The following is a 17,885-nucleotide window of genomic DNA, read 5'->3' as shown; positions in this document are numbered from 1 at the left end:
CTCCAACCGTAATCCTCAAAGTGGCCAGTGCTGGAGCCTACACCAGTCCTGCAGTAAGCTGTGGACAGTTGGCACTCATGTGACCAATCTGATGGCACTGATAACAAATCCTCATATCCTGAACTGGGGCTAACTGACGGCAATCCCTCGCATAATGCCCCTCTCTCCCGTACTTGCGGCATGCACCACCGGACCTACAAACTCCGGTGTGACCCTTCCCGCACTTCCCACAAGTGCGGCTGCTCTGATCCCCCAACCTAGAATCAACGGTCTTGGACCGTTTCGGCGCCTGCTGCGACTGCGTCGGGGCCTGCCTCTACTCTCGCAATTGTAACTCAATCTCGAACTCACGCCGCCGAGCGGCCTCCTGCAACTCCAGCAAAGTCTCATACCTCTGTGTAGACACAAACTGTCTAATATCCCTCTTAAGCATACTCAGATATCGGGACATCTGAGCCTGCTCTGAAGCAAACTCAGGGCAAAACATTGCCCTCTCAGTAAACATCCTGTTGATCTCCGTCACTGACTCTGAATCCTGCTTCAGCTCCAAGAACTCTTGAGCCAACCTGTCTCTCTCAACCCTCAGAACATATCGAGTACTGAACATCTCTCGGATCTGATCCCACGAAATCGCATCCCGCTACGCATCTGAATATGACCCCGTAGTCAACCTCCACCAATCCTTCGCCCTAAGCCTCAATAGGTTCAGAGCACACCTCAGCCTCTGATGAACAGGGCATGAACAAGCGAAGAAACATCCCTCCATATCTGACAACCATCGCATCGCAATGATCGGGTCCTGAACTCCATCCAAAGTAGGGGGCTTCGTATTGTCGAAGTCCCGATACTGAAAACCTCCACTGGCTCCTCCTCCTGCCGCTGCTACAGCCGTTGTAGCTGTCGCGGCAGCCGTCTCCGTAAGAGCTGCATAGCGCTCATCAAAGTACTCGACCATGGCGGTCTTGATCGACCCAAACAGTTCCGGCAACTCAGCCCGGAACATAGCAGCAACCTTATCATGCAGGATCTCATGAATCGTGGCATCCAACTCATCTGTACTTATCTGGCCAATGACCTCGGGTGGTGCTGACCTCTCCTGACCACCCTCTCCCGCTCCAGATCCCGAACCCGATCCTGCCTCGAAACGTCTCGTAATCGCCATTCTACAATACACCGTGAGATCCTCAGAAACCTCGCATAACCACCCAAAAGGACTCTCTAATCAACCATCCAGGGGTTGTGACTTCCATGATAAGTGTATGGGTCCTATGCTTTCAGTAGTACGGGCCCATACTACCTTTCACACCTACCCCTATTTGTCTCAAGTATCATCACAACGCCCCAAACACTAACGCACATAGCAAGCACTCTATCATCACTCCTAGAGGAACACCGAAACTCTCATAAAAGGAGACCCTAGGCTAGCAGGCATCACAATCAGGCAACTCTATCATGCACTTCCTAAAGATCCCTAGCCTAACACTAGCATGTTGTTCTAACATATCACAAAAACAAATAACTTGTATGGTAATTTTGGGGTAATTTACTGGCTCCTGCTGATCGTACCCTCTGTGTCCTCTTTTACTTATTTTTGAAAACCATTTTTAATTTCTCTCCGAAAACTCTCCTTGATTTGAGACTGGATTCACACGAATGTTCCTCCAATTCACTCAAACCAAGGCTCTAATTCCAACTTGTAACGTCCAAAATTTTCAACCAATTTAAACTTTTCAAAAGCAACCCATATTCATTAATTTATTACAAAAAGGTTTTCAATTCATTTATTATCAGAGTATTTCCTAGAACCACATCATAAACACATAAAACATGAGGAGCGATACGATCACGCCTTTGCCTTGCCACGATCTCCTGAAGTACCTGAAACAATACACTGAAAACTGTGAGCCCGAAAGCTTAGTGAGTTACCCCCAAAATACCAACCACATATACCATACACATAACATATCTCATCATTAACAGAACAACCATGCACTTCGGGTCTACTGTGTGACTGGTCCGCCGCACCGGGCCTTCAGTCCACCTGGTCCACCCTCAGAGTCTAGCAACATACATTGAGCCTGCAGTGTGGTTGGTCCGCCCGCGCCGGGCCTTCAACCCACCTAGTCCACTCTCCGAGTCTACAGTATAACTGGTCCGCCCGCACCGGGCCTTCAGTCGGCCTGGTCCACTCTCCGAGCCTCGGCATGTCTGCCCTCTTGGGGCCTACAGCCTATACGAACTGCTAGTTGGGCCTTCGGGATATCCAATCCGCCCTGGGTATGTTGGCCTACAGCACAAAGCAAGACCCGCCTCAACCCAACCCCAGTCAATCAACCATGTGCACATAAACATATAATCATATAGCAATTCATCACTAATCAACCGATCTAGCAGATCACATACATAGCACACTCTAACCATGATAGCGACGTAACCGGTCACTAACATAACATCATCCTATATACCAGGATTCCGACCTTAACCAGATCTCCAACAAATACCATCCTAACTACCAGGATGCAAACATATAGCAAACCAATAACATAACAACTACCCAAATTTCCATCCGATAAAGGGCCGACCTTGGTGCCTTAGACCCTGTCGATATAGTGAGGATAACTCACCTCGCAACTGCTGACTGAAGAGATAAGATCACGCTGCTCCAACCTCCAACACGAACTCCACCACTAATCAATACCACAAGACTGAACTCAATAAATACCAATGATTACCAAAATACCCTTGGAAGTCAACTGGTCAACTCTTGGTCAAAGTCAAAGTCCTCAGTCAAAGTCCACCTTTCTTTGTGACCCTACTCACCAAGTCGCCACGGTGACTCGCCGAGTCCCACAATTCTGAGTCCCTTCACGCTTAACTCACCGAGTCATCCATCGACTCGCCGATTCACTGTTCAACCAGAAAAGGTTAGGACTCCTCGACCAGACTCGCCGAGTCCAAGAACAGACTTGCCGAGTCTAAGGCAATATTCAACAGACTCGCCAAGTTGTTCTTCCAACTCGTCGAGTTCATGTACACCTTCATCCAACTCGCTGAGTTCACCCATGGAACTCGTCGAGTCTCTTCAGTTCTTATTCCATATAGAGGCTTTCCAAGCCATGTAGGGGCTCCAATCCCTAGATCTACCCTTCTACAAGCCATTCCTCACGTAAAGTGGCAAACTTTACATGAACTCTAGGAGCTATGAGCCCAAAATGCTCTAGGGATAGACTTTTAGGAAAAAGGGCTTCACTAACAACTCAAGGATTGCTGCTTTCTGCCCTTATAACTCCAATACAACCTACATTTGAAGATGCAACTTCAGATCTAACCACTAAACCGGAAATGGATCCAACCCAAGCTAAAGAATCCCCCAAAACAATCACTATGGATGACAATAAGGAAAAAGGCTTAAGGTAGAGGCTTCTTACCCCGAAGATGAGTCTAAACTGATGTAGACTTCAGATCCACAAGCCCTCTTGTTGCTATCCTTAATGTTCTTCAACTTCTCTACACAAATTTATCCTTCCAAGCTTTAATCCTCTCAACAATGGAGCCTCTCACGATTTCGGGTTTTCTGGAACTAAAAGGGGAGGTAAAGAGGCTAAGGGTGGCTATAATGTGCTTTATATATGGCACAAACCCCAGATTAGGGTTTTTCTCCCTTCAGCACCAACTCGCCGAGTCCAACTGTCGACTCGCTAAGTTGGTCACTTATCACGTGACCAAAATCGCGACTCAACTCCCCGAGTCTATCCATGGACTCGCCGAGTTTATCCTCCTTAATTACACCAAGCACCCAGAACTTGCACTTCTAAACTCGGGGTGTTACAATATATAAAAAACTAAAATATTGTATATTATATATAAGCTCATTTAGGCTCACGAATTCACTGATTGAAACTTGGATCGAGCTCATTAAATTAACGAACATCATATTTAGGCTCGAACTCAGCTCGGGCTCTTGTGATTTGATCTCAAGTTAAGCTTTTACCGAGTCGATCCCGAATAGATCGACTTACTTACACCCCAAAGAAAAACATATCCTTTATTATTTGACCCATATACATATAATTTGTTCTTTTACATACACACACAATATATATATATATATATATATATATATATATATATATATATATATGGCTAGGGTATAACGTGGATGGACAACTATTGTGTGGATGTGTGGATAATGCTATTTTATCAAAATTACTAAGAGAATATGTTGTTTAGTAATGTGAATACGATAAATCTCACAGAACTATTGTTATTTTAATGGATTCGCACAAATTCTAATTCATTTTTGTTCTCGTGCATCGTTTTTTATTTATTTTAATTCTTATAGAATACGACTCAATAAACATTCTGATAACATTCTGACGGAATGAGAATAATTTAAAAAAGTGTATAATAACCTTATAGACGATTAAATTAGTGAAAATGCTTAATAATTACATTAATTATATAAGATTGAACGTATTCATATTATCAAACAATATATTTTTTTTGTAATTATCACCGAATAGCATTATCCACACATTCACACAATAGATGTCAATCCACATTTGAACCTAGCTCTCTCTCTCTCTCTCTCTCTATATATATATATATATATATATATATATATATATATATATATATATATATATATATATATAAGGAATTTCTAAAAATCGGTGACGTTTGGTTTTGTTGTGGTTTTTGCAAAACTATAAAGCGCACCACACCGAAAACTTTTGATTTTTGCAAAGGTAGAAACTGCACTGTTGGTTTTTGTTTTTGTTTCGGTTTCCCAGTCTCGATTTTTTGGTTTTTGTAACGTCCTAAATTGCAAATCAAAATTTTCATTTAAAAATAAAAGCATATGTTCAAATTACAACTTCAAAGATCTAGATAAAACCATTTGATTCAAAACATTTATTAGAGTATCTCCAATGGATGTGATGCAATCAAGTCGCACCCTTCTTTTAATATAAGAAAACCTAAAACAATTTAAACATCAAACTATAAGCACAAAACTTTGTGAGTTCCCCAAGATGTCACATACCATACATAACATAACGGGTCTATTCCATCCCCATGTGAATGCTACAACCAAATCTTAGTCTTTCAATAACCTTTTGTCGTCGGTTAAATCATGGTCTTTACTTGTACAAGTGTCATGGGTCGGATCCTAGTCTTCCATACAATGCAGGGGCCAAAACCCAGTTTTTCATGCAAACCTAAGGGGCCAAACTTGGTCTTTCATACAAATAAAAGGGGCCACACCCTAGGCTTCCATGCAACATTCACAAAGAAAACTACACCGTACATAGTATAGTGAGAAGACGCACTTCACTAGCTTAGTCAACAACTAACCAGCTCAAGTATCCAAGGAATGGGTTATACACACCACTTAGTGACTCACACATGGTAAATCCTCAGTCTGCCTTATAAAACTAGCCAATTGACTAAAAGTTAAACCAGGTCAAAAAGTCAACAGTCAAGGTCTACGGTCAAAGTCAATGCCAGTAGACATTCATGTCATGGCTAACCCATGGCCACATCATGGCTCTCCGTTCTCAGTCGTGATCACAAAGTCCTTTCCACATCATGACCGGCATACTTCCATGTCATGGAAACACCAAAAAGAACCATTGTTAATCACTTGTCCTCCCATGTCATGGCAACCAACTCGCCATGCCATAGCTACTGTCCTTTGACAGCTTAATGGATTGAGTCCTAAACCCATTAAGCCCTTAAATCATATTTTCTATAAAGCTTCTTGGGACTCCAAAGGCTCGTAAAAATCCAAACTTTTAGACATGCATATCCTTCATCTAACTAGGTCAAAAATGGGTATAAATGGGGTCAAAGTCCATGCGTTGACTAAAAATTGTAAAACTTATCAGATCTGGTGCATCAAACCACCTTGGGATCCTACGGATCAATAAAGTTGCAAACTTTATTGAATCTATGCACTAAAAACACCAAGCACATGAAGGGTAACCCACTAAACCTAGATCTAGAAGAAGCCAACCAGCAAGATCTGGAAAAAGGAACTTACAAAGGTCTAGAAGGTGATCCCAAAGGTAAGTAGGAGTTGTTTGCTTGATCCTTGCACTAAGAATTTCTTCTTATTCCTTAAAAGATCACCAAAATCACTGAAATGAGCTCAAACTTCCAAAGTAGAGGCTAGGGTTTAAGAAGGGTCCTTTGGAGGTGATGGATGTTGAGGGTGGGGAAACCTTAGCCAACACTTCCTTTAAATATGTTCTTACGCCCAAAAATTAGGGTTTAGCTCAACTACCGTCGCCACATCGTGGCGCACATTCTGCCACATTGTAGTAATCTTTAATAAATTATGTGCTTCATGCTAATTTCCACGTTGTTATGATCCCTTCACCACTTCATGGGCACTCTCAAATCTCAAAATTATTAAGTTAAAAAATTGTACCAGAAGTCAGGTGTTACAACTCTTCCCCACTTAAAGCAGATTTCGTCCTATAAATACACCTCAATTTGAATTTCTAAAAAGAGAACCAACACAATCCACATGCTCCCTCCAACCACTTTATAAAATTAGGCATCCACAAATAAAATTTGATTGACCACTTGGGATACTACTAATGTTGACTAACAACCCAACATGTGATAACACTCAAATGGAACAACTACCTCTTTCTCCCTAAATGTAAGACCCATCTCATTGTGAAAACTATTTAATCTAAGAAAATCTCCAAAACTGGTACTACAAACCAACTCCAACAATATACTTCACAAAATTGGGAACCTATCAGTCTAAACTATAGAAACCATACCTTAAAACTGATGATCATCCTCTTCTCATACTTAGCCCTATTTTCCGCCTATGATAACCACCAAAACATGTATAATGAATTCCCAGAACATCCTGATTATGGGTTTCAACCAATCTCAAATATAGATTTAGTTCCCAAAAGACCTCAAATACGCACTTGACTTCCTATAAGTCATCACTAACTCACCGCTCTCACAAAGTGTAATAATGGTCAATCCAAAAATCCTGTGCTGTATTGAAACTCGTACGTTAGCTCAGGTGTATAGCAACCGGACAAATCCGTAAAGACATTTACAATGAATTTTAAGACTCGAAGTTTCAGAACCAATACCCAACATTGGTAACCAAACTCCTTTTAAGCAGCCCACAAGCAAACATGGGTCCACATATGCAAACAGTCACCAAGCGACTTTTGATGCACAACTAATACTTCCAACAAACAAACTTTTACTATTCATATAATCCAAACTAGTTGTTCATTGAGCGTCCCGACTCCCTAAAATTTTTTAACACCCAACCATGCCAATAAGACTAACAATCCGAGACCTAAGAGTCTCAAACAAATGACTAATGGACCCCACCCATAAAAGTCATATAAGCACTAGTACGATACGTTGTGACATTATTCAACCACGCTGACCAAAATAATTCACAAATTTGATCCGACGATGAAAATTACACCCACAAATTACATCTAACCAACCTTGACAGAAACTGACTCCTTACTCGAATGCTCTATGGTTGTGCATTACAACCTGTGAACAACCCATCATATATATCAACACCACTCTAATACCCCCCTCCCCATCCTCAGCAAAGGCATGGCTAAACAAATATTAATGGGTCTAATCAGAATGATGTGAATGCTATGATCAAACCATAAACTTATAGTCACTCCCAACCTATTTTCGCTAATGGTCCCCTTTCATCTCGAGTGAATGCTACGAGCCAAATCGTAGTCTTACAACACTCTTGCAGTTGCATGGGCTCCCCCGTGGTCTTTCAAACAAAACTACATGATAACAAGCATGAGCTAACACGATTCGACCCCTAGCCTGCAAGACCCCATCAGGCATTCGGGTCGTCATTCGAACCCTAAATCCTTATCATAGAAGAATAGGAAGATAGGCCCTCACATTACCCTCGACCTGAGCCCAAACACTAACACAATTGTTTTGCTACTGATGCTTCAAGCCTTCAGACGAGATAACCTTGAATCTTCAACATCTACTTCCTTGGTCAATATTGGTCCCTGGACAACATTTCCTTACATAAGTTCCATTTTTGACAACGACTTAAACTTGCTTCCCTGTAACCTTGAATATAGCCCTTCAGAGAACTAGTAATCTTGTGATCTTGTGACCTAAAAGGGGTGACTCTACCCCACTTAGAATTTGCTAGGGACCAAATACTTCATATCTATAAAAAAATTAGGTCAATCCATATACTACACCACATGGTTCTTAACAACCACATCCATTATTCAAAAGGCAAAAAGAGAATCCAAACCCTTTTAACATTGGCTAGAGAATTTCAACTTGTGATCACAATCCTACAATAAAAGCAATCTAACCATAAAAAACCTTCCCAACTGAAAGTAATAGCCCAATTTTAAATAAACCAAATAGATTCTACAGATGCACGACTTATCTAATAAAACTTCGTGCTCTGAGGAAAAATCCAAAATTAACAAGAATGTTGCCAAAATCGTGATCGAATCGACCCCATTACCAATGTTGATGATGCGACCTTACAAAATTGGATTATGTATTGATTCAAGGTCTTACGTGAAACTAACAACACAGCTCCGACATCCTAACGTCCTGCAACCAAAGGACAGCTTACAAACTTGAGTCTGCTATGACCAATAATTCCACAACCAAAAAATTAAGGGTGCACATACCCAGGAAACAAGATATACACAACACAAAACTTGAAGAAAGATTGACGCATCCATAACACCTTATACTAATACAACAACTCATAACCTTCATACAGTTTCAGTTGATGACGACGAACAAAATAACCAAGTATCAAAAATGGATTAATAAATAATGAAATGGTTTAAATTACTATTGAACAAAGCCCATGAGAAAATACAGATACCAAACTCCAAAGTTGGTTGATAGATCAAGTGCTCTTCCCTTACTATAGGTAGCGGTTGATACAACAGGCTAACAAATCCCTCAATAACTAATACTCAACCTGAGCAGCTCAAGTGCCTCTTAACCTAATTCTTCAGCATCCCCTAAAGGGACTACTTTCCATAACAAGATCTTCATCTAACAGCTTTTGATGTGAGGATAACACGCACATCATTGAAGGCATGGTCCTAAGTGCCACTAACTATACACTAACAGTCTAACCAAACCTTTATTATTTTGTAACCATGAAGGATTCTAAAGAATCCTTAACGACACGACAATAAACTTCTCAACTCTAAGCACTTTGATGGTAGCCCACCATCCTTCTCTTATGTTGTAATAAACCTGAATAAAAAAAAATCTAGCATACCTGCACCGTAGATCCCTCAGACACATTGAGTCGAAACCATAAAATTGAACCGACTGATGATCCTCCAAGCTGAGTACCCAGTTCTCCCCCACTTAGGGATCGAACCATCATCGCTGACATCTACCACACCAAAACCTCTGACCGGATCAACTACATACATACCAACCTTGACTCTCAAAATGCGACATATCATATGACGATTCCTTCGGATAATGACCAAACAATCATAAAGAAACCCTAAATCTCAGATGGAGAGCTTGGAAAAATCTTCCCATCATTGTCTCCTCAATCTTAGAGAAATTTATCATAATACCATTAAATTGACCAGGCACCTTATAAACCGAACTTCATGCAACCTAAACTTGTATTAGAATTATTTATCCACAACCTTATCCTCATCTGAAGCTTCAAGTATCCCTTAAAGATGCTTAAATAATAGCCTTGAAAAACACTGCATATCAATAGAACTTTCCTTTCCGAACAAAAAACATCTTGATCCTCCTTGGATACACATGATCTTCTCAAAATTGTACCATATACCAGACTCGCGACATGGTCTTCACCTAGGCCACTAGACCAAAAGAACAATTGAGTCTCGAACATTCTTTGTTGAAGGACGGAAGTGATTCACCACAAATCAAACGATACCCCCTTGCGGCAGAAACTGATGAGGATAACACCCTTCCTTTTTTATATCTAATGATAAATACACATCTAACCACCCCCCCCCCCCCCCCTCAAACACAGGAGGTTGGAAGAACATAACCCCCATCGTAGAGAATGACTTCCCAAATCCACCAGTCGACCACCCATCCTCAGGATGCAATCCTCAAGTCTATCATCACATTCGCCTCCTACATGGGTCCCGCGACTCAAACTGACAATACTTTGAACAAGGTGTCTAATGCTTTAAGATCAACTAACTCGTACATATTTGTATCCTTTAGATCCAAATTGCCATGTCCACTAAGGCCCGAACAAATACTAAACTCATCTTGATCCTAGACAACGATAACTGAAATACCACTAAATATAGAAAAACTACAACGAATCATGGTTCAAAACCATGCTATCTACCATCAAACTGCTCCTTAGAATCCTCGTGATATTCCTTGATTTGAGTACAAATCTTGTTCTTCCATTAGTACGGGCCCTAGACTACCTTCCACACCTATCCGTACTTCCTCATGGATCCTCTAAGTCACTTCCTATGACCTTTATCATAGATCCTTGTCCTAAGAAACATACTAAGGCACTTCCTAGGCTTTCCCAGGATTCTACATCCAAAATACGCACATTTTACCACTGTTCCTAATCTACTAGGAACCCTACCTCACTTTACTCTTAGCCATAAAGGAAACTTCTACCATTATCAATTAACTATCTTATTATTATAATTACATGAAACAAAGATTAAACAATATTTCTGTAACACCGTAAATTTCAAAACAATTTTTCATTTAAAATAATCGTTTAATTCTTAGAAACACTTGTTTAAAATCTCATTCATAATCGAATTACAAAACATAACTCCATTTTCACTTGCATAGAAAACCAGGATCCTCCAAAACATGACTCTTTCTCTGGTGTGTACAATCAAGCCGGTGCCGTCCCGTGATACTGAAAGAAACCTGAAAAACAAACATAACACAAAACACTGTAAGCATGAAGCTTAGTGAGTTCCCCAAAATACCACACATAACACATATTAGCCACTCGAGGCTATAACTCTGTGGGTCCGTGGACCCTGCTCTGTGAACCCTCTGGTTCTAACTCTGTGAACCTTCCGGTTCTAACTCTGGGAACCCTCCGGTTCCAACTCTGTAAACATGCACAACATAAATCACATAGAAATAATGCAGTACAACACATAACATACATAGCATACAAATACTCTGTCACATAACTCTAGTTACCTACTAAAGGTAAAGTATAGTGAGAAGACTCACCTGGCAAGCAGAAAGCAGATATCTCCATACTTGAATCTCGAACTCGCCACCGCCTAACACGTAAGGCAAATACTCTCATGAATATAACTCTCGAGACTAGAATCAACCCTCTCATGGCACCTTCTTAAGGGTAAAAGACTATTTTACCCCTCTCTTGGCCCAAAGGCCACATCGCTGACCAAACCCTAAAAGTCAATGGTCAACTCTTGGTCAAGGTCAAAGTCCTCAGTGAAAGTCAACCCTCCTGGTTGACCTTGCTCTTCGAGTCAACCCGTCGACTCGTCGCGTCCCCATGCTCAGAATTTCCCCAATCCGCGACTCAACTCGCCGAGTCACCCTGAGACTCGCCGAGTCCCACAACTCTGAGTCCACTCGCACACAACTCACCGAGTCATCCCTTGACTCGCCGATTCACGACTCAACCAGAAAATATTAGGACTCTTCCACAAGACTCGCCGAGTCCAAGAACAGACTCGCCAAGTCTAAGGCTATCTTCAACCTACTCGCCGAGTTGTTCATACAACTCGCCGAGTTCCAGGCCATCTTCATCCAACTCGCCGAGTTGTTCTTCCAACTTGTCGAGTCCCAGCTCATCTTCACGCAACTCGTCGAGTCCAGCCATGTGACTCGCCGAGTACCACCGGTCTGAATCCATTCAGAAGCACTCCAGGCCATGCAATTGATCCAAAACATAGATCTAGCCTCCTACAACCCATCCATCACGTAAAGTGGCAAACTTTACGTGAATCCAAAGAGATCTATGCGTTTTCACTCTAGGCTTTGGGTTTGGGACAAGATGGCTACATCAACCACTCACAAACAGGGAGTTTCATGCACTCTAGACCTTCTCCCTTCCAGATCTGAGGTAGCAACCTCAGATCTAACCTCTAAACTCCAATACATCCCAAGATATGATCTCTAACACCCCCAAAATGATTCATCTAAGAAATAGCAGCTCAAAAACGAGATATTACCTCAAAGGAACGCCCCAACTGCAATGAAACTCGAATCCAAGCAAAGCCCCTTGCTCCAAGCCTCTTACCCTTCAAGATTTCCTCAACAATTGCTTCTCCAAGCTTCCAAATGCACTTGATCCACTCACACACGAGGGTTAGGGTTTCTGGACTTGAGGATGAGTAAGGAGGCTGGGGGAATGGATGTTATGTTCTTTATATAAGGCTCAACCCCGAGAATTAGGGTTTTCTCCACTCAGCGCCTACTCGCTGAGTCCATTACACTGACTCGTCGAGTCGGCTACTTAACACGTGACCAAGTCGCGACTCTACTCGCTGAGTCCGCACATGGACTTGCCGAGTCACTCTTTCCCAATTTACTCTTTTAGCCCTTCAACTCTACTCTTGATATTTCGGGATGTTACAATTCTCCCCCACTTAAATTAGGCTTCGTCCTCGAAGCCTACGGCAACTCAACTCCAAAATACTCCCACGACACGCCACCTGTCCCTAACTGGACCAGGTTCCTCAGAGAATAGCCATAGAACTTGAACTCACTTCCTCTATCCTTGCGGTGTCCTGACCACCGTCTCAAACCAGGCACCGGCTGTACCCTCTGATAATCACACTCAACAATCGAGAATTACCCGAGATGCATCACTGCTCCAAATCTCAACAATCGCTCGACCCCCTACGAGATAGAAATAATCACGAACCACCGGATCCCCGATCCGAATCCCACTCTATCCATTCCATGCTGACAGAAAGACCCACTCTTCAATCTCAGAGCAACTCCCACGAGTCCTCTTTTTGCAATCACACACACATGCTGCACCAGCCTTCGCACCCTCGGGTTAGGAAAACCCTTCACACTGACGACATCTCCAACATCCCTAGGAGGAACCACCACTACGCACAGAACCCTTGATCAGAATCAAGCTGGGAGTCCCAGACTCCATCCCTGCATCCATCCTGAGACTCTTGGCTCTACACCCGCGGAATCCCTTCCGCGTCCTCAGCAGACATCCCATCATGATGTCATTCCATACCACTGCCACAGACACAGTGTTCAACCCCCATACTCCAAATCATCCATTCTCACTACTACCTTCGCTTTCGTGAACCAACACTTCCCCCCCCCCCCCGGGGGGGTTACATACCTTTCTCTTCCCTTACCCAGGGAAATCCACTTGTCAACCTTGCCACTACTCCATGTATCGCACATGCTCTGGATCTGCTCGCAAGGACTCTCGAGTCCATGCGCTACCTCTCCTCAGCAAATGAGGGTCCGACACCTCCTCCCATACAACAGCTCAAAGGGTGGCATACCAATGCACTAATGATGGCTGTTGATATAGGATAACTCAACCAAGGATAAATACGTGCCGCCACTCCCTCCGAAATCTAATACACATGCCTGAAGCATGACTTCGAGCGTCTGAATCGTTCGCTCGCTCTGGAGTGTCCTCAGACATCATCATGATAAGCTCTAGCTCATTTCTCATATCCCTCTTCGAGACTGAGCACCAGGTCAACTTTTGACTCCATAACTTAGCCTCCAAAGGTCACCCATATCATGATCCAAATATCTCACTAACTTCTTCCCACGTGACCACTATCCCGGCCCAGTGACACACAAGTCACGAAATTCTCTTTTCCTCATGCGAGAAAAATACAATCTAACTGAGGATCGTCTCAACTCTGATCTCTGGTTTCTGCTGCGCATATCCCTTGCGCATCTCACCGCATCTCCCGACAGAGACGGAGACCCCAGTCTCGCCCCCGGTTCAACATCCATGCTCCAAAAACTCAATACTACGGCTACTCAAGCCCAAAACTCTTCCACATCATACACTGATCGGAGAACATTCCATCATCACATTCTCTTGCCATCTAGTGAGTACTACGGCTCCCCGCAGTATCACAACACCCTCTGACTAGTGAGTACTACAGCTCCCCGCAGTATCACAACACCCTCTGACTAGTGAGTACTACGGCTCCCCGCAGTATCACAACACCCTCTGACTAGTGAGTACTACGGCTCCCCGCAGTATCACAACACCCTCTGACTAGTGAGTCTTATAGCTCCCCGCAGTATCACAACACCCTCTGACTAGTGAGTACTATGGCTCCCCGCAGTATCACAACACCCTCTGACTAGTGAGTACTAAGGCTCCCCACAGTATCACAACACCCTCTGACTAGTGAGTACTACGGCTCCCCGCAGTATCACAACACCCTCTGACCCCACTAGCTCATGCTCCGCAGACTATCATAGGCAGCCACCCATACTCGACTCGAATATGCATCACAGACTCTGGAGGCAATCGACATAACAAATGCCCACCCTTGCGCAGATCCACTCTCTTAAATAATCTCCCTGGATGCCCATACTCGAAGGGCTCCCACTAGATCCATAGTTACCTGATATGCCACAAGTCGTCTCAACTCAAGATTCACGAGTAACTCTGAAATAAAGATATCATACCCGGATACCTCGGAATACCCCAACAGAACATCACAAGATCCTGCCACAACCACTGATCTCCTTCCCCAAGCATCATATAGATACATTAATACATTTCCTCTGAACCCCATAATTAGATCTGCATTTTTCCCAAATTGCAACTTCGGTGTATCCAATTTCTCAATTGGAATACGAGAAAACGCTAATGCTACGAAATACGCTGATAATTCTCCGAAACCCTTTTTCCACCGCTCAAAATCCAAGCAAGGATACACATACCGACCCGGGAGTTGGCTGCCCAATCATTCTCTATCTACTTGCAACAACACTGACCACTAAACACCTGCCATGGAGACATTCATCCTTCTCAACAAGTACTTCCCGCATTAACTCACTCTGACCCCTTTCCTCGATCACCGACATCTCTAGTCTCATGATTTCTTACCACAGATCTCTATACTCCACTTATAACTGCTCTTGACAAATCTCTACTTTCTTACATACGGTACCCGGTTCTCCCCCGCTTAGGGTTCGAACCATCACCAAATAGCACACAACCAACCCACAACTATTATCACCAACGAAATCGCACCTGCCCCTGGAAAGTGCTACACAACGCCCGATAATCCCCCCTTAAGGAAATCAATTGACCTCATATACTCTGAACCTCTGATGAACTCCTCAAGAACTTCTCGTCACGACTGCCTCTAGTCATTCCAAATCTCGTACCAATCTAGTACCAAACAACTCAACTGATCAATAACATCCCTGGCTCATAGACTGAACCACAAAATCATCGTACCCCTCACCTCAACTCATCAACCAACGCTCCAACACCGGGATCATCCCAAGAACAGGGACCCACTCCCATATTCAACACCCAACATAGATAGAAAACTCTCTGCACTGCTAAACTCGACTGAACTCCCCACTGATACCACTACAATACATCCTACTATACTCAAATAGGTGTAGTGTGGTCCTCGACTATCTCAGTCCCAACTGACAATCTGCTCATGATAAATCACTGCCCCGCGGCACACATGCTACCTGATACTCTGGTGGGAAATCATCATCAATGACGACCTGCAGGGTTTACCCCCAAACCCAAAACTTAAACATCATGCTTCTCATATTTTGCACACGAACATAATCAGTACCACCCAGATCATAGAAGGTGACATCTCCTTTATCGACTGATCGCTCAACTCAGATCGAAATTCTCCCTTCTCACTGACTCCTTACTAAAATACTCTGAGAGGCTCTTGATCTCCCTCGCAAGGGACGCCTCTTCGAATTCAATCATAACCGGATAGCCGGAGAACCACAAGCATCATTCCCTACGAACCATGGTATTCATTCCATGACATCTCTTCTCAATATGCTCCGGCGTATGGTACTCGAACCATAACATCACTCCTCAATCCACTCCGATGTATGGTACTCGAACCATAACATCACACCTCAATCCGCTCCGATGTATGGTACTCGAACCATATCATCACTCCTCAATCCGCTCCGATGTATTGTACTCGAACCATAACATCACTCCTCAATCCGCTCCGATGTATGGTACTCAAACCATAACATCACTCCTCAATCCACTCCGATGTATGGTACTCGAACCATAACATCACTCCTCAATCCGCTCCGATGTATGGTACTCGAACCATAACATCACTCCTCAATCCGCTCCTTAGAACCTTCAGAATACTCCCTGTATCAAGTATGGGTCCTCCGCTTTTAGTAGTACGGGCCCATACTACCTGCCACATCTACCCATACTTTCCACACGGACCATCCCAGAGCTCCTAAGTAGTTGCTCGACCTGCTCTTTCACCAATCCCATCGCGCGTGCTCGCTCCCCAGCGAAATTCTCTACTCTACCAGCGCACTCATCTGGCTAGGGTTACTCCCTAGGCTCTTCCTTGGTCCTCCCACTTCTTTGCTATCAGCTGCTGAAGAGCTCCTAATGAGGCCAGCCATCTACCTCCCGAATATCGTCATATTCACTTGGTAGCTGACTCCCATCATCGAGAGTTCCACAAAGCACAAAGCAAGCAGCATTCGAGCATCGAAGAATACATAGAACTCACTCGCGGTGATAACTCCACTTTCTCGGCTCATCCTCGAAAGTACCACCGGACTCTGCAACTCTACCCCTCATGGGTTCTAACTGGATACTCTCACTCATCACATACTCAAAAGCATAACACATATAACAACAAGTCCTAGGCTAAGGCATCACAAATCAGGCCACTCTAGTCCTAAGATATGAAATACCTAGCCTGTCTCTAGCATGCAATAATATCTCATAAAGTGCATCATAAATATCTCATAACACAAAAGTAAGGGTATTTTGGGAAATCACCGTTCGGGCTCTGGCTGATTGTACACACTGCTCTTTCTTGCTTTCTCTTTGAACTCTTATTCACTTTTAGAAATTCATTTCTTTTGAAAACTTTTCTAACTTCCTCAGCTTGAGTCCAGATTTACCCGAAGGCGCATCCGAATCCCTCAAACCAAGGCTCTGGTACCAACTTGTAACACCGTAAATTTCAAAACAATTTTCATTTAAAATAATCGTTTAATTCTTAGAAACACTTGTTTAAAATCTCATTCATAATCGAATTACAAAACATAACTCCATTTTCACTTGCATAGAAAACCAGGATCCTCCAAAACATGACTCTTTCTCTGGTGTGTACAATCAAGCCGGTGCCGTCCCGTGATACTGAAAGAAACCTGAAAAACAAACATAACACAAAACACTGTAAGCACGAAGCTTAGCGAGTTCCCCAAAATACCACACATAACACATATTAGCCACTCGAGGCTATAACTCTGTGGGTCCGTGGACCCTGCTCTGTGAACCCTCTAGTTCTAACTCTGTGAACCTTCCGGTTCTAACTCTGGGAACCCTCTAGTTCCAACTCTGTAAACATGCACATCGTAAATCACATAGAAATAATGCAGTACAACACATAAAATACATAGCATACAAATACTTTGTCACATAACTCTGGTTACCTACTCAAGGTAAAGTATAGTGAGAAGACTCACCTGGCAAGCAGAAAGCAGATATCTCCACACTTGAATCTCGAACTCGCCACCGCCTAACACGTAAGGCAAATACTCTCATGAATATAACTCTCAAGACTAGAATCAACCCTCTCATGGCACCTTCTTAAGGGTAAAAGACTATT

This window comes from Lactuca sativa, chromosome 5, assembly GCF_002870075.4.
Source record: "Lactuca sativa cultivar Salinas chromosome 5, Lsat_Salinas_v11, whole genome shotgun sequence".
NCBI lineage: Eukaryota > Viridiplantae > Streptophyta > Magnoliopsida > Asterales > Asteraceae > Lactuca > Lactuca sativa.
The sequence above is the reverse complement of the archived record's forward strand: the minus strand, read 5'-3'. Positions refer to the sequence as shown.